The sequence below is a fragment of the Trachemys scripta genome, chromosome 2 (assembly GCF_013100865.1).
Source record: "Trachemys scripta elegans isolate TJP31775 chromosome 2, CAS_Tse_1.0, whole genome shotgun sequence".
In the NCBI taxonomy this organism is placed as follows: domain Eukaryota; kingdom Metazoa; phylum Chordata; order Testudines; family Emydidae; genus Trachemys; species Trachemys scripta.
The window spans coordinates 261932689-261951157 of record NC_048299.1 but is presented as its reverse complement, the minus strand read 5'-3'; the positions used below and the strand labels follow the sequence as shown (position 1 = coordinate 261951157).

The 18469-nt window shown below is 41.5% G+C and overlaps 1 protein-coding gene across 1 annotated transcript in view; it reads left to right on the top strand.

Moving 5' to 3' along the window:
- TMEM65 (transmembrane protein 65) overlaps positions 1 to 18469 on the top strand; it is a 55741-nt gene that overhangs the window by 13847 nt on the left and 23425 nt on the right. The gene's annotated exons all lie outside the window — the stretch shown is intronic.

The following is an 18469-nucleotide window of genomic DNA, read 5'->3' as shown; positions in this document are numbered from 1 at the left end:
ATCCAGGACAATTGACTGTAGATGGCTCTGTTTTACTTGTAAGTCTTCCTGTATATGTGTGTGCTGGCAAATGGGTAATGAAGTCTTAAAGTCTTCAGGTGATCATGTCACCTGAACTGGAATCCATCTTTCACCTGGTGCTTTTCCATTGAGAAGGAGGCGGTGGGAACCCAGAGAGGGACAGAGCATTCCCGCCTTATGCAAAAGATATATAAGTGGGTGGAACAGAACAAAAAGGGGCAGCCATCATGAGAAATCTCCTAGCTACCACCTGAGCTGGAACAAGGGCTGTACCAGGGGAAAGGTTTGTGCCCAGACTAGAAAGACGTCCAGTCTGTGAAATAATCTTATTGAAACATCTCTGAGGGTGAGATTTTATCTGTGTTCAGTTTATTATTGTATTAGGCTTAGATTTGCGTGTTTTATTTTATTTTATTTTACTTGGTAATTGACTTTGTTCTGTCTGCTATTACTTGGAACTACTTAAATCCTACTTTCTGTATTTAATAAAATTACTTTTTACTTATTTATTAACCCAGCGTATGTGTTAATACCTGGGGAGGGGACAAACAGCTGTGCATATCTCTCTGTTATAGAGGGCGAACAATTTGAGCTTTATACAGGGTAAAATGGATTTATTTGGGGTTTAGACCCCATTGGGAGTTGGGCATCTGAGTGTTAAAGACAGGAACACTTCTGTAAGTTGCTTTCAGTTAAGTCTGCAGCTTTGGGGCATATGGTTCAGACCCTGGGTCTGTGTTGGAGTAGACTGGCATGTCTGGCTCAACAAGATGGTGCTGAAGTCCCACGCTGGCAGGGAAAGCAGGGACAGAAGTAGTCTTGGCACATCAGATGGCAGTCCCAGGGTCGTTTCTGTGATCCAACCCGTCACACCATCCTCCGTACTGCAGTTCACCCTTGGTGCAGGGTTGTTGACTTCCTGCTTGGCATAAAAATCATCGTTGACGTGCATAGAATCTTCGGTACTGATTCTCTCTACAATGCAGCCTGCATCTGCTGTCCTTGGACCATCTTCGTTTTTGGTACCGATGCCTCTTTTGGGACCCAGTGTGAGGTTAAGGCCAGTACCAATATCCAAGGTCCTGTTGACTGTTCCTTTGGTACCAATGGCTTGGGTTGGGCTATGGATAATATTGGATGTTTGGTGGCCCCGTTGAGTGACCCTACCGACACGATCAAGCTATTTGGAGGGATCCTCGCAGTCAAGCTCAAAGCATCTCCCTCCCCTTTCCCATTGCTCTCTATCTCAAAGGTCATCGAGACACAGCAGGAAACACAGTCGGTACTGGGATCGGTACCGTTCCTGCAGTAGACACATGAGACCTTGGCTTAGTTCTTTCTGGTTGGCAATGCAATATCCTTATTCACAGTGGCCTCTATAGAAGTCCTTTGGAGAAATGTTGGTTGTCTGTTCACTGTAGAGTGAGTTCACCTGTACCCACAATGGGCTCCTTGCCAGAACTACCAGGCCTGAAGCCATCGGCTCCCTCTGCCATGGGGTATCCTGAACCATTACGGCAGTCAGATGTCATTCCTCAAGGGATTCCATTGGTTCCAACTATATTTTTCTTCTTATCACCAAATGACACAGGAATACCGAGTCCTCATCTTCAGTGCTGGATGACTTCAGATTGTATCATGATCGGCTTAGGTGCATGGCATCGGCCTTAGGAATTCAGGCTGAGTTTGTACAGGAAAATACCTACACGTTGGTGGTTATTCTCCATCGGTTCCTTGGATAGTTGCTCTCCCTATAAACAAAGCAATACTAGAGCCTGGTAAATCCCTGTGTAATGCCTGGGCTCTGTTAATGCACACAGCAGAGCTCACTGTCAGAAGATACTGTGTGCCAATGCAGGGCTTTGAGTCTCTTTTTTCTCATCCAGCTCCAAATTCTCTGATTGAGATAGTGGCATATGAGAAAGTAAGACAGGGAAGATATAAATCGGTGCCTACAGAAAGAGTCCAAAAGGCTAGATTTGATGGGGAGAAAGATCTACTTGACTCCCACTTTGCAGATGCACATTACAAACAAGCAAGCTGTATTATCAAAATATAATTTTGTGAACTGGGATGCTATGTCCAGTTTTGTGGACAAGTTGCCAGAATCTTCCAGGCAGGAGTTCAAGGCCTTTGTTACGGAGGGCCATTTAGTGGCCAAGACATTCTTGCAGTCAGCGCTGGATGTAGTTGGTGCTTCATCCAGGCTCAGGGTCTTGGCCGTATGTGACGTTATTGACATAATCTGGGACCATATAGAACATGGTTGCAACCAAAGTCCTGTAGTGGCACCAAATCTTGTATAAAGGGGGTCAAATGAGGTGTCTAAGACAAGGTTATTGTTTGCTGGTTATGATTATGCTCTCTATATGTGTGTATCAATTTTGTAGTTGAAGTTATGAATATTGGCTCTCTACTGTCTGTATTTCAAACTTATGCTATGCTTCTGGGTGACATCCCAGACAAGCTGGTGTTAGCTCTGCCTAGCCTGCTTGATGGCCCATTAAGGACCATCAGCTATACAATTGACCCATTGAGAGAAGGCAAATATGCCTTGTAACTCAGCAAAGTATGCAGGAACTTGCCCATGTGACTCCAGACTCCATTTTGCTGTAATTTTTCACAGTAAGAACAAAGAGGTGTTCTTACACCTGGAAAAGACTATATAAGATGGAGATGAGGCATCAGCCTTGTCTTCAATCCTGCTTCTTACCTCTGGAGGAACTTTGCTACAAACTGAAGCTCTGAACAAAGGACTGATGACCCATCCCAGCTGGGGATGTATTGCAGAGACTTGATTTGAACCTGCAGTTTATTCTGTCTCTGCTGCAAGCCTGAACCAAGAACTTTGCCATTACTGTATGTAATTGATTCCATTTAACAAATTCTAACTCTCATCTATATCTTTTTCCTTTTACGAATAAACCTTTAGATTTTAGATTCTAAAGGATTGGCAACTGCGTGATTTGTGGGTAAGATCTGATTCGTATATTGACCTGGATCTGGGGCTTGGTCCTTTGGGATCAGGAGAACCTTTTTTCTTTTATTGGGGTATTGGTTTTCGTAACCATTTGTCCCCATAACGAGTGGCACTGGTGGTGATACTGGGAAATTGGAGTGTCTAAGGGAATTGCTTGTGTGACTTGTGGTTAGCCAGTGGGGTGAGACTGAAGTCCTCTTTGGCTGGTTTGGTTTGCCTTAAAGATGGAAAAACCCCAGTCTTGGGCTGTAACTGCCCTGTTTTAAGCGATTTGTCATGAATTGGCACTCTCAGTTGGGTCCCACCAGAACCGCATTGTTACACCGTAACAATGAGAAGAATTTCATGGTAACAAAACTCTGGCATAGCTCCTGAGGTCCAGCAAACCATAAAGGACTTGCCAATTGGTTGCTTCCTATTTTTGGAGAAAACTGATGAGACATTACATTCTTTCATGGACTCCCGGGCCACCCTATACCATTGGGGATTTACACCCAGGCCTCAAAGAGATGTCATTTTGGGAACCAACAGCAATATCATCCTCAGTGATATTTCCAGCAGTCCTCTCACCCTGGAGGCATCAAAATTTCCCCAGAAAGGGGTACAAATCTAGGAGAAGGAAACCTTCTGGGTCTAGTTTTTCTCAAATGGCCCATCCTCTTACTCTTTTGGCTAGACACGTTGTTGGGGCATTTTGAGATCAGTGCCTCAGTTGTCAGTGTCATATCCACGCCCCAGCTATGCGGGGACAGGCTGTCTCACTTCTACGGTGCTTGGGGGACAGTAACTATGGAGAGATGGGTCCTGAGTACCATGAGATTGGGTTATATCATTCAGTTCTTCTCAATTCCCCGCTCCCATCCCACTACCCCATCTGTCTTCAGGGATCCCTCTCAGAACTCACTTCTGTCACAGCAGGTATGAATCCTGTGTACTGTGGTGGGTATCAAGGAGTTTCCTCATCACCTTCACAGAAAGAGCTTTTACTCCCGGTACTTCTTAATCCCAATATCCAAAGGGGGGAATGAGACCTATCCTGGATCTCTGTGCTCTCAAGACACATCAAGTACATTAGATTTTGCCTGGGTACTCCCGTTACCATTCTCCCAGCTTTGAATCACGACCTGTTTGCTGCCCTCGACATCCAGGATGCTTATTTTCACATGGCAGTTTTCCCAGGCCACAGAAAGTTCCTCAGATTCTTCATTGCTGGCCACCAGTTGCTAGGAAAAGGCAGGTATTAGTATTGGGAGATTTGATCATTAGAAACGTAGATAGCTGGGTTTGTGATGACCGGGAGAACCGTATGGTGACTTGCCTGCCTGGTGCGAAGGTTGCGAATCTCTCGAGGCATCTAGACAGACTTATGTGTAGTGCTGGGGAGGAGTCGGTGGTCGTGGTACATGTGGGTACCAATGACATAGGGAAGGGTAGGAGAGATGTCCTGGAGGCCAAATTTAGGCTGCTAGGGAAGAGACTGAAATCCAGGACCTCTATGGTGGCATTCTCAGAAATGCTCCCAGTTCCACGCGCAGGGTTAGATAGGCAGGCAGAGCTTCAGAGTCTCAATGCGTGGATGAGACGATGGTGTAGAGAGGAAGGGTTTACATTCATTAGGAACTTGGGAAACTTCTGGAATGGGGGGAGCCTATACAGGAAAGATGGGCTCCACCTAAACCAAAGTGGAACCAGACTGCTGGCACTAAACATTAAAAAGGTTGTAGAGCAGTTTTTAAACTAGGAGATGGGGGAAAGCTGACTGCTGCAGAGGAGCATGTGGATCGGACAGAGACTTCTCTTAGAGGAGAGTCTAATGATAGAGAATCTCCAGGTTATAGTCAGGAGCAGAGGATGGAAGAGGATAAAGTAGGGGCCAGATCAGATGATAAACATTCACATAAAAAAGAATCTAATACAACCGAAAAGGGCAGACAAATAAACAGTGACAAGTTTTTAAAGTGCTTGTACACAAATGCTAGAAGTCTAAATAATAAGATGGGTGAACTAGAGTGCCTTGTGATAAAGGAGGATATTGATATAATAGGCATCACAGAAACCTGGTGGACTGAGAGCAATCAATGGGACACAATCATTCCAGGGTACAAAATATATCGGAAGGACAGAACAGGTCGTGTGTGTGTGTGTGGGGGGGGAGTGGCACTATATGTAAAAGAAAATGTACAATCAAATGAAGTAAAAATCTTAAGCAAATCCGCATGTTCCATAGAATCTCTATGGATAGAAATTTCATGCTCTAATAAGAATATAACATTAGGGATCTGTTATCGACCACCTGACCAGGACGGTGATAGTGATGATGAAATGCTAAGGGAAATTAGAGAGGCTATCAAAATTAAGAACTCAATAATAGTGGGGGATTTCAGTTATCCCCATATTGACTGGGAACATTTCACTTCAGGATGAAATGCAGAGAGAAAATTTCTCGATACTTTAAATGGCTGCTTCATGGAGCAACTGGTACGGGAACCCACAAGGGGAGAGGCAACTCTAGATTTAGTCCTGAGTGGAGTGCAGGAGCTGGTCCAAGAGGTAACTATAGCAGGATCGCTTGGAAATAGTGACCATAATACAATAGCATTCAACATCCCTGTGGTGGGAAGAACATCTCAACAGCCCAACAGGGGGAACTATGCAAAAATGAGGGGGCTAGTTAAACAGAAGTTAAAAGGTACAGTGACTAAAGTGAAATCCCTGCAAGCTGCATGGGCGCTTTTTAAAAACACCATAATAGAGGCCCAACTTCAATATATCCCCCAAATTAAGAAACACAGTAAAAGAACTAAAAAAGAGCCACCGTGGCTTAACAACCGTGTAAAAAAAGCAGTGAGAGATAAAGACTTCCTTTAAAAAGTGGAAATCAAATCCTAATGAGGCAAATAGAAAGGAGCATAAACGCTGCCAAATTAAGTGCAAGAATGTAATAAGAAAAGCCAAAGAGGAGTTTGAAGAACGGCTAGCCAAAAACTCCAAAGGTAATAACAAAATGTTTAAGTACATCAGAAGCAGGAAGCCTGCTAAGCAACCAGTGGGGCCCCTTGATGATCGAGATACAAAAGGAGCGCCTAAAGACGATAAAGTCATTGCGGAGAAATTAAATGGATTCTTTGCTTCAGTCTTCACGGCTGAGGATGTTAGGGGAGATTCCCAAACCTGAGCTGGCTTTTGTAGGTGACAAATCTGAGGAACTGTCACGGATTGAAGTGTCACGAGAGGAAGATTGGAATTAATTGATAAACTTAACATTAACAAGTCACTGGGACCAGATGGCATTCACCCAAGAGTTCTGAAAGAACTCAAATGTGAAGTTGCGGAACTGTTAACTAAGGTTTGTAACCTGTCCTTTAAATTGGCTTCTGTACCCAATGACTGGAAGTTAGCTAATGTAACGCCAATATTTAAAAAGGGCTCTAGAGGTGATCCTGGCAATTACAGACCAGTAAGTCTAACATCTGTACCGGGCAAATTAGTCGAAACAATAGTTAAGAATAAAATTGTCCGACACATAGAAAAACATAAACTGTTGAGCAATAGTCAACATGGTTTCTGTAAAGGGAAATCGTGTCTTACTAATCTATTAGAATTCTTTGAAGGGGTCAACAAACATGTGGACAAGGGGGATCCAGTGGACATAGTGTACTTAGATTTCCAGAAAGCCTTTGACAAGGTCCCTCACCAAAGGCTCTTATGTAAATTAAGCTGCCATGGGATAAAAGGGAAGGTCCTTTTATGAATTGAGAACTGGTTTAAAAGACAGGGAACAAAGGGTAGGAATTAATGGTAAATTCTCAGAATGGAGAGGGGTAACTAGTGGTGTTCCCCAAGGGTCAGTCCTCGGATCGATCCTATTCAACTTATTCATAAATGATCTGGAGAAAGGGGTAAACAGTGAGGTGTCAAAGTTTGCAGATGATACTAAACTGCTAAAGATAGTTAAGTCCAAAGCAGACTGTGAAGAACTTCAAAAAGATCTCACAAAACTAAGTGATTGGGCGACAAAATGGCAAATGAAATTTAATGTGGATAAATGTAAAGTAATGCACATTGGAAAAAATAACCCCAACTATACATACAATATGATGGGGGCTAATTTAGCTACAACAAGTCAGGAAAAAGATCTTGGAGTCATCGTAGATAGTTCTCTGAAAATGTCCATGCAGTGTGCAGAGGCGGTCAAAAAAGCAAACAGGATGTTAGGAATCATTAAAAAGGGGATAGAGAATAAGACTGAGAATATATTATTGCCCTTATATAAATCGATGGTACGCCTTCATCTCGAATACTGCGTACAGATGTGGTGTCCTCATCTCAAAAAAGATATACTGGCACTAGAAAAGGGCAACTAAAATGATTAAGGGTTTGGAACAGGTCCCGTATGAGGAGAGATTAAAGAGGCTAGGACTCTTCAGCTTGGAAAAGAGGAGACTAAGGGGGGAATATGATAGAGGTATATAAAATCATGAGTGATGTGGAGAAAGTGGATAAGGAAAAGTTATTTACTTATTCCCATAATACAAGAACTAGGGGTCACCAAATGAAATTAATAGGCAGCAGGTTTAAAACAAATACAAGGAAGTTCTTCTTCACGCAGCGCACAGTCAACTTGTGGAACTCCTTACCTGAGGAGGTTGTGAAGGCTAGGACTATAACAGAGTTTAAAAGAGAACTGGATAAATTCATGGTGGTTAAGTCCATTAATGGCTGTTAGCCAGGACAGGTAAGGAATGGTGTCCCTAGCCTCTGTCTGTCAGAGGGTGGAGATGGATGGCAGGAGAGAGATCACTTGATCATTGCCTGTTACGTTCACTCCCTCTGGGGCACCTGGCATTGGCCACTCTCGGTAGACAGGATACTGGGCTAGATGGATCTTTGGTCTGACCCGGTACGTTCTTACCACTACCAGTATATGGTCCCTCCCCTTTAGCCTATCATCAGCCCCCATCATGCGATATTACCAAATGCATGAATGGTGCTGATGGCCTTCCTCAGGAGTAGGGGACTTCTAATCTTCCTGTACCTGGACGATTGGTTACTGAGAGACTATCCAAGGAACAGGTCCTCAGTTTGGTCTTCTTTTCATGCTAGACCGTTTTGATCGTCTAGGTCTATTCTTAAAAGGGCAAATCAGCTTTGCACCCAACTCAGAAAATCATGTTCATTGGAGCCTGATAGGCCCCCAAATTCATAGAATCCTTCTTCCATCTGAATGGTTCCAGACAATTCAGCAACTTTGTTGGCCTCTCCAGTTGCACCCTTTGACCACAATCTGAGTATGCTTGAGGATACTGGACCATATGGCTGTGTGCACATACATAATGCAATATGTGAAGTTGTGCCTTTGCTCTCTTCAGTGGTGGCTGAAGTTAGTCTGTTGCCCAAGTTGCAGACATGGGGCACCCTTGTTGAGGTGCCTCCAGAAATACTTCACTCTTTACAACGGTGGATGGAATACAACAATGTGTGTCAGGGAGTCCCCTTTTCCTGCCCTCCGTCAATCAAAGCAGTGGTTACCGAATGCCAGTGCAATAGGGTGGGGAGTGCATCTGGGAACATAAAAAATTCGGGGCTTGTGTTCAGAAGAGGAAGCTCCCTCTCCCTCTCATATAGCTTGCTGAAACTTTGGGGGATATACAATGCCTGTCGGGCTTTTTGGGATCACATACCTACTCACTTAACATCATGGCCAGACATGTTAAAAGGCCAGGCTGTATCTATCCAGAGGTTATCTAAGTAGGTGTCTAATTGCATTAACACTAATTAGAAATAATCCAGTTTAGATCCTTTGGTGCAGATTAGGATTTATTCCACTAGAGCTCAGGCAGCTTCTGCAGCTTCCCTGAGAAGCGTATCTGTTTCTGAGATTTATACAGTGGCGATGTGGGGATTAGTCCAAACCTTTGAGACGTTATTTCTTGGTTGAAGTTTTGAGATTTGATGGTTGTTTTTGCAGAGCTGGATGGCAATCCTTCTATAAATTGACTCTGAGCACCCTCCTCGTACACATCAAATTACTGATTGTGAGGCACCAGAAATGGAATACATATGGACAGTTGCTCCAAGAAGAAAACTGTTACTTACCCTACAATAACAAAAAAAAGTGTTTTTTTGCTTTTGTTTTTTATTGAGATGTTGTCCATATGTATTCCATGACCTTTATTGCACCTGGATTCTGTATTGGCAAAGGAAACTGAGAAGCGATTGGGACCTCTTTCCCCTCAGTATGGGAGCGTGAGGGCACAGCTCGAGTGGATGCTGTTGACTAAAAGATTCCCATTGCAAATGCATGGGGCTCATGTGCACCAGAAGTGGAGTACATATGGACAACACAACTTGAAGAACCTATTGCGTAAGTAAAGGGCGCTTTGAATTTTGCTATAAAAATCCAACATATTTGTTATGGATTTCAGTGTTGAGAGCTTCTTTCTTCATGGTTGCATACTGCATTCTATTTTATTAGGCTTCGCTTCTCTCAAGGCGCCAAGGAAATTGTTTTACATACTTCTGTATGACCATATTCTATTGAACATATAAAATAGGCTATCTAAGAACCTGTATAATTTTAAGACTAAAAAATGAGATATTGCATATCAAAGCTGGTGTCCAATAGGCTGGCCTTTAAAACTAATTTTTCAAAGAATATTCAAAGTGTGGTTCTGCACTGAAAATGAAATGACATCTTCTGACTTGATAACAGTTTCCAGTTTGCGTTTAGAGTAATATTTGCTTCCCTTAGTGACAAATGTAAGATTTACTCCTGATGCTCAAGGGCTACGAGAGAGAGAATAGAATCCAGCTCCTTCTCATGAAGCATCAACAGAATCATTAACTAATTTCCAATTGCCATGCCAAAATTTGCCCTCTTATTTGTGCGAACCCCATATATACCACAGAAACTTAATTTATAATGATGCATGATGCAGAAAGAAAAACTTGATTTTTCAGAGTCCAGGTTGTCTGTAGCACTGGTGGTTAGAAAAAAAACAAAAACAAACCAACAACCCCTGTTTATATTTAAAACTAGCAGATGTGCTCTGGCTTTGGAGACGTGAAAATGGAAGCATATGATGCCACTTTAGTTACTTGTCATAGTGAAACCATGCATTAAGCGCATATGTCTTAAGAACTGAAATGCCATCAGGCCAAACCTGACCTTAAAAAAAACCAAAAAACCAACCCCCACCCCCTTAATTTACCTTCCAGCTTTCTCAACCTACCCTTTAATTGCTTCCTTTTCCAAAATAAATGTAGGGTCTCCAACTCATCTATGCTGTTTGATTCAGATATCTTTCTTAGTAAGTTTTTCACCATATGCTCATCCTTTATTTGTAGCTATTGTTTGAGTTTCCTCTTCTATTTCCAGTCTCTGACCTTTTTGATTATAATTTTATTGAGTGCCTTACTGTGTTGAAATAACATCTGCTAACCACTTTAAATAAGGTTTCCCAAATTTTGAGTCACGCTGACGTTCATCATTTCTCCTGGTTGAATTACGACAAATTCCTTTTAGACCAGAGGTTCTCAAACTGGGGGTCGTGAGGCTATTACTTGGGGGTCGCGAGTTCTCAGCCTCCACCGCCAAGCTCCCGCTTTGCCGCCAGCATTTATAATAGTGTTAAATATAAAAAAAAATATAAGGGGGGTCGCATTGAGAGGCTTGCTGTGTGAAAGGGGTCACCGATACAAAAGTTTGAGAACCACTGTTTTAGACTACTTGGACTTCTTTGCCCCTCTCTGTTTGCTCTCCAAATTATTATCCTGTTGTGACGTTGTGCAGTCTATATGGTTTTATAAAAACTTGATAATAAGTCAATATAATGTAACTGAGATAGTTTTAGAGAAAATACGGTAATAAGTGAATGTAAGTAACTGGGGTATGCCTCATGCAAAAGGTCTCTTGTAAGGTATCATTACAAAGCTTATAATCTACTGAGTATGATCATCTGATTTGTATAAATGTACCACTCTTGTATCTAAAACTAGAAATATAAAATGTAACTCTGAGGGCCTATTGTAATTGTGTAAAGTGTGGACCATTAATGATGGTTTGGAATCTTGATGACTCCCATTGTCTGCAGATGGCTGTATTTACCTGTGAGTCTTCCTGTGTATATGTGTGTGCTGGCAAGTGAGTAATGAAGTCTTGCAGTGACATGTGATCATGTCACCTGAACTGGAATCCATCTTTAACCTGGTGCTTTTCCAGTGAGGGGGGGTGGAAACCCAGAGAGACAAAGAGTTCCCGCCTTATGCAAAAGATATATAAAGGGGGGAAGAGAAGAGAGAAGCCATCATGAAGAATCCCCTAGCTATCACCTGAGCTGCAACAAGAGCTGCACCAGGGGAAAGAATTGTGTCCAGGCCTGGAAGGTGTCCAGTCTGAGAAAAACTTACTGAAGCATCTCTGAGGGTGAGATTATCTGTATTCAGTTTGATTAGGCATAGATTTGCGCATTTTATTTTATTTTGCTTGGTGACTTACTTTGTTCTGTCTGTTACTACTTTGAACCACTTAAATCCTACTGTCTGTATTTAATAAAATCACTTTCTATTTAGTAATTCACTCAGAGTATGTATTAATACCTGGGGGAGCAAACAACTGTGCATATCTCTCTATCAGTGTCATAGAGGGCGAACAATTTATGAGTTTGCCCTGCATAAGCTTTATGCAGGGTAAAACGGATTTATCTGGGTTTAGACCCCATTGGGAGTTGGGCATCTGAGTGCTAAAGACAAGCACGCTACTGCGAGCTGTTTTCAGGTAAACTTGCAGCTTTGGGACAAGTGATTCAGACCTTGGGTTTGTGTCTGGAGCCAGATGGGAGTGTCTGGCTCAGCAAGACAGGGTGCTGGAGTCCTGAGCTGGCAGGGAAAACAGAAGCAGGGGTAGTCTTTGCACATCGGGTGGCAGCTCCCAAGGGGGTTTCTGTGATCCAACCCGTCACACCTGTCATGGAAAATATATATAAACAGGATTCCAGATACATTATCTGTTAGTCTATCAAAAGTGTCTTCTCTAGCTTTGTATTCTGTATTTTGTAAATCTAATAGCTCTTTTGCCCCCCCTGGCCCCCCCCCCCCCCCCTTACACAGTGATATATGGTGATTTAATGATTTATTTGCACAATAACCCCAAATACTTTTCCTGAGCACAGCATTGGATGCCTGTTCCATGTGCATGTCACCTAAAATGATCCATGCTCTAGTACATTTCCCCACATTGATCTTTGCAGATTGCTGTAGCCAGAACAGCAGGAATGTCAGGAGAGTCTAGTAGTCCCAAGTACTTGCCTAGCATTTTGGATGGATACATACTTGGGGTGGCTAATTGCTCGCATCTTTGAGGTTACTTTCACTGTTTGTTTTTTTTAGCGTGCTCGTTCAATCAAAACTACCATGGGTATGTCTCCTTGAGCTGGGACTTGCACCCTCAGCTAGAAGTGTAGACCTACTCGTAATGTTTTGACAAATGATTGGAGTAGAGGACTGGGAATTGAGAATTCTGGTTTCTGTTCCCAGCGTTGCCATCTACTCGATGCAACCACAGGCAAGATAATTGTAGTGCCTCAGTTTCTCTCCTGTAATTTGTCTCAAGGGAAAATTGAAAAGTATTTTGAAACCCTTAAATTAAAGATATAAAATTCAAAGTGTACTTACTCATGTGCAGAAGTCAGGTTTCAGGATACAGGTGGTGTAGTAGTATTCTAACTTTGTTTGCAATCTGAATAGCTGGCTTTCTACTAAATGACTAATAGTTAACATCGACACTAGAGTCATCAGCTTTCAGAATGCCCACTCAGCTGATCTAAATGGGGCAGTTTTCACCTATCTTTCAGCAGTGATGGTTGTACAGTAGGTTTAACTCTATTTATTGGCCTATTGTTTTTAGTCTATCTGCAGATTTGGTAACGTGCCCTATACATAACTGTGTGCCTGCAGAGCCAGATCTGTAATCTGACATGGGTATTTGTATTCCAATATGAAGTTTGTTTGTTTGTAATGTAAGGAGCCACCACAGCTCTATAACTGTTACAATCATGTTACAACCTAGGTCATGAAGAATTGTCTTGTCCAAACTACAAACACTTGTTTGAACAGTGATGTTTCTAAGCATGTGCTGGTATAGTTATTACTGCAGTGTGGATTGGGCCTAAAACAACACTACCTCTTCATAATTGGATGGTCATCTTTGTGGCCATAGGGACTAAAAGCTTAAAATTAAAAACAAAAGCCTAAATGCTTTTGCTTATTTAGATCACCCAGTTCCAGTTTATTTGCATATTTAAAACAACCCTTGTTTTTTGCTGCTTTACTTCCATTAGGGCTGTCTACACTACAGGTTATGTCGGCATAATTTGTCGCTCACGGGTGTGAATAAACCACCCCCCCGAGTGACATATGTTACGCCGACATAAGTGCCAGTGTGGACAGCGCTTTGTTGGTGGCAGAGCTTAGCTAGCTAGCATAGCAAAGCTACCGCCTCTCATGAAGAGAGCTCTCCCATTGGCACAGAGCAATGGTTCTCAACCTGTGGCCCACGGGCCGCTTGTGGCCCAATCAGCACACAGCTGCAGCCCATGTGACGTCCTCAGTGCCAAACACAGGGTGTGTGTGTGTGTATGTGGCCCACATAACACACCGAGAGCTGCATATGCGACCCACAGTAGTAAATGGGTTGAGAATCACTGGCATAGTGTGTCTTCACCAGACGTACTGCAGTGGTCGGTGCAGCTGCACCGCTGCAGGTCTATATGTTTAATATGACAAACCCTCGTTTAAGTTCACTTTTTATAGCTTTTTGGCTATACTCAAAATTATAAATACCCCATCCACCATTGAATGCCAGCCAGTTTTCTTTAATTCATGTAGAATTTTTATGCATGTAAATCTTTATCTGAAATTTGTACATTACATTGATGAAATATGGTTGTCTGAATATGTTTTAATTACTGGACTTGCTGAAGCTGTTCTACTGTGTATAAATAGTCGGTCATTGAAGCAGGGACTTCAACATGGTTCTCCCACATCCCAGGTGAGTACCCTAAACATCAGGCTGTAGTCATTTTCATTCTTTCCCTGGCCCAGTAATTATCCCTGGTTAATTATGAATTGCCACCACGATTGATAAGGACTAGTCATTGGGTCAGGGGAAGAGAGCGAAAATGACTATAACCTGGTGCCTTCATTTTGACATTACAGTCAAGCTGTTTAGAGTAGCTCATAAACATGAGTGCTAATCTCAGGGCAGACTGCCAAAGAACAGGGCACAAACCACAAACTGGTTATATATTCTATAATTAGATTTCATCAACCAAGTAACAAGTGTGATCTCGTAAAGCAGTGCCTCTCAACCTTTCCAGACTACTGTACCCCTTTTGGGAGTCTGACTTGTCTTGCGTACCCCCCAGTTTCACCTCATTTAAAAACGACTAGTTTACAAAGTCAGATATAAAATACAGAAGTGTCACAGCACACTGTTACTCAAAATTGCTTACTTTCTCATTTTTACTATACAATTATAAAATACACCTCTACCCCAATATAACACGACCCGATATAACATGAATTCGGATATAATGCAGTAAAGCAGTGCTCCGGGGGGGCGGGGCTGTACACTCCGGCGGGTCAAAGCAAGTTCGATATAACGCGGTTTCACCTATAACGCAGTAAGAATTTTTGGCTCCCGAGGACAGCATTATATCGGGGTAGAGGTGTAAATCAATTGGAATATAAATACTGTACTTACATTTCAGTATATAGTACATAGAGCGGTATAAACAAGTCATTGTCTGTATGCAATTTTAGTTTGTACTGACTTCCCTAATGCTTTTTATGTAGCCTGTTGTAAAACTAGGCAAATACTTAGATGAGTTGATGTACCCTCTGGAACACTTCTGTGTACCCCCAGGGGTACATGTATCCCTGGTTGAGAACAACTGTCCTAAAGTACAATAACAGCCTTTACTTGGGCTCACAGACGAGTCCCTTGGGAACTCTGGTCTATCTTGCCACCCAGGCAAGCCTGCCTTTTGTGATAGATGGTCCCTTGCACCAAAAATCACAATATTCAGGTTACCCCAGTCCCAAAGGATCAGTCACTTATCCCAGGTCAATTGTACCTCTGATCTCAAACCAAAGACAAAGTTTGTAGCCAATCATATAATACTAACTAAAGATTTATTAACTAAGAAAAAGAAATGAGTTATTTACAGAAGTAAAGCAGATAAATATATACACACACATGAGATAGTCTTAGGTTCCAAAAGGTAATAATAGCTGCTACAATATGGAAGATCTATATGTCTTTTAGGGCTAACCCAAGCCAAACAGCTTGGGGATCCCTGCTTGTGCTTAAAAATATTGTTTTATGTTTGCCTTTATCTGAACAGCACCTCAAATATGCAGAGTATTTTATGGACGTAAATATCTTTTTCCAGTGATGATGTGGAATCACATATTTTCTTATGTTCTGCATATCATGTGAATACTTTGCTAAGCTTTTTTTTGGGTGGGGGGCGGGCGCTAACTAAATAGTTCATATGGTACAGCATATATTTAGGCATTTCACTAGTCAACATCCTTCCATGCTTTGACTGTTATAACAACTGGAAATCATTTATATTATGTACAACAAGTGGCTGAAGTTTTGTTTCTAGATACTGTCAGCTTGTGTTTTGGCTTTTCCTGCCTGAAATATCTAATACAACCACTGGAAAAGCAATGCACTTGTTCACTAAACATTATAGTCAAAGTGTTTGCTGTACTTCCGTCTGATTTTTAGGTTTCAGAGATCTGCACACTTTTACTGTCTCATGAGGCTATCTCAGTGAGTAAAATCGACAACTGTTTAGCTGTCTTGCCCTATGCTTAGCAGTTATTGTATAGAGTCCACTTTCTTCAGGATTCTCAAGTAAGTGTTATCTGGTTTCTGTGCATCTTATCCACCAGTCCAGAATTTTTCCCTAGCATAGTCCCTTTCCTCTTCATGGATATTCCTATAAAGGACTTTAGATTAGATTGTCTTTCTGATAGACGTGGAAAATATTTTTAGTTCCTTTGTTTTGTGTGTTTAAAGCCCTCACTGTCCTGATGATGATTATCTTGGCAAGTGATTTGCTGGCTTTGCCTTGACAGGCAGGTCGGAGAGAAACTTATGTTCTGGATTGATGGATCTGAGGCACAGAAACTAACTTCCAGGTAAGAAATTATCCTTCAATCTGTGTATGGTAGGGGTACTAGATCAAGAGTATTAGTATTTTCCTTGACTGTTCATATTATTGCCTCACCCTTTCCCAGCATCCACTGTTAAACTGCTGACAATGATTTCTTTTCTGCTCTGCTTTGGAGGAAACAATTAAAATATGACTTGTACAGCATCTAAAATTATTCTTTCTTACTAAATAGCATATTTTGATTTTTAACACTTTTACATTACTTGATCTTGCCCAGCTGTATCTTATGTATTTATGGGAGCATCCATCCCCATATCAAGTATCGCCAATAGCCGATTGCAGGATTATAATATTAGAGATTGATTCTAATTTTTTTTGTATAAAATTGTAACAAGTTATGACTTGGATTACCAGTACACCCTGTGTATTTCTTCAAGGCTGCCAGTTTCATTGTATCCTTATTTCTTAATAGTTTGTTCACTCACAAACTAGCACTAGTGCTTCTTTAGTACACTTGACTAATTTCCTGAATATCCCCAGCTATCACTTATCTAATAATTTTCCTTTCAGATTGAAGGAAAAACCTGGGTCTAAACTCCTGAATATTGCTTGATGGAGTATAAATCATAGACAGTCAGCAGATTTTGTCATTTTGCTGAACTAGGAACAAATTGGAAAAACGGTGCTGTATTAGCATTCAGATTTATGTCCCTCAAGCTTAATCCTTTTGCGATAAATCGAACTTTGTTTTAAAACAATTTATCAATTATAAACATGTAAAGAATTTAGATTTGAGAAGTTATTGGAAAAAAACACTTCCCTAGTTGATTGCTGGGCCTCAGTTATTAGAAAATATAGAATGCCTTCCACTTCCACTTCTACAGGTTATTCCAATGGCATGCTAGTAAGGTTCTCTTTCCATTTCATTCCTCCTGCTGCAAGACACACTCTGGTGTCTCCTTCAGATGTACGCCTTAGCCAGAAGGTCTGGTGAGATGCTCTCTTGAGACCCGAGGCCAGGACTGCTTTCATTTTTGAGACACAAATACTCCCTATTTGTGTATTGAATTTATAGTATGATGATAACTCTTAAAACTGAAGCTTCTGCATAAACGTTCTATTGAGGTTCCAGGGGTTACTGCCTTTTTTTTTTTTTTTTTTAAATGGGAAAAATTAAGGACCCTTTGCTTGTTTTTCCTTTAGTATTGATATATAAGGTTTCAATTTGTCCCTTTCTAGTTTTTAAAAAAATCAAAGAAACCACAGCTTGTATCCATTGTGCTAAGCCCTGAAAATTCAAAAGATCAAAAACAGCTTTTGTGTATGAATGTACTGCGAAATGTATTTCAAGTTTTTAATTACATCTAGAATTTCCGTCTTTCAACTGTTGTGGACTATCTTGCTGATAAGATAGTGACATTAATGTGGTTACAGTCTTACAATTTCTGTGCTTTAAAGCAGTGGTTTTATACACTACAGAGTGACTCTGCAAAAATGGTATTCTGAAGTTTCATGGTTGTGTCTCAATTATTCTAGTTCAAACTTGCTCATTGTTAAAAGAATATTTTTTTTCTGCCAGCCTTAAACTCAGACTTGGGCTCTGAGAATAAAGCTGGGTTTTTTCCTTCTCAAGCATAATCACCTGTAATAAAGGTACTGCAGGCTTTAGCCAAAGTACAGGTGTGCATGTTGGAGCATGATTGGGTGATCAATCAAGAGTTCCCTTGTGCTTTCCTATGAAATGCAATTCCTGCAGGCTTACTGCAGCAACCTGTAGGAGAGAGTTTTAATGTCCAATGCCTGCATAACATGCTTAGTTTCAGGTTGTGTCCCTGATCCTGGCAAAGGTAACATCAGGGTGGCAGTGCCTGCATATTCTGAGGGTCAGTGGTGGCTGACCTGTACTTAATTTCCTGGTCTCAAGCCCACATAACGCCTGTCAAATACCTCCACCAGTTTCCTTTGGTCCCCGCAATTAAGGTTAGATTTCTTTTCATCGCCTTATTATCCTGGTCCTTCTCTTCAAGGCTCTTAATGGTTTGGGCCCAGGATACCTAAACGATTTGCTCATGCTTCAGGAACTCAATTGCTGCTGCCTCTGCCACTATAGTATTGTTTACTTTTAATCTTGCATCAACAATGAAAAAACCATGCTAATTAGAGAGAGAACCTTCTTTTCAGTATCCGTATACATAATGCTATCTGCTATATACTTAGAGTATCTTTTTTTTTTTAAACATACTTCTGTAAGGGCTTCACCTGTGCACCGTGAAATGTACTG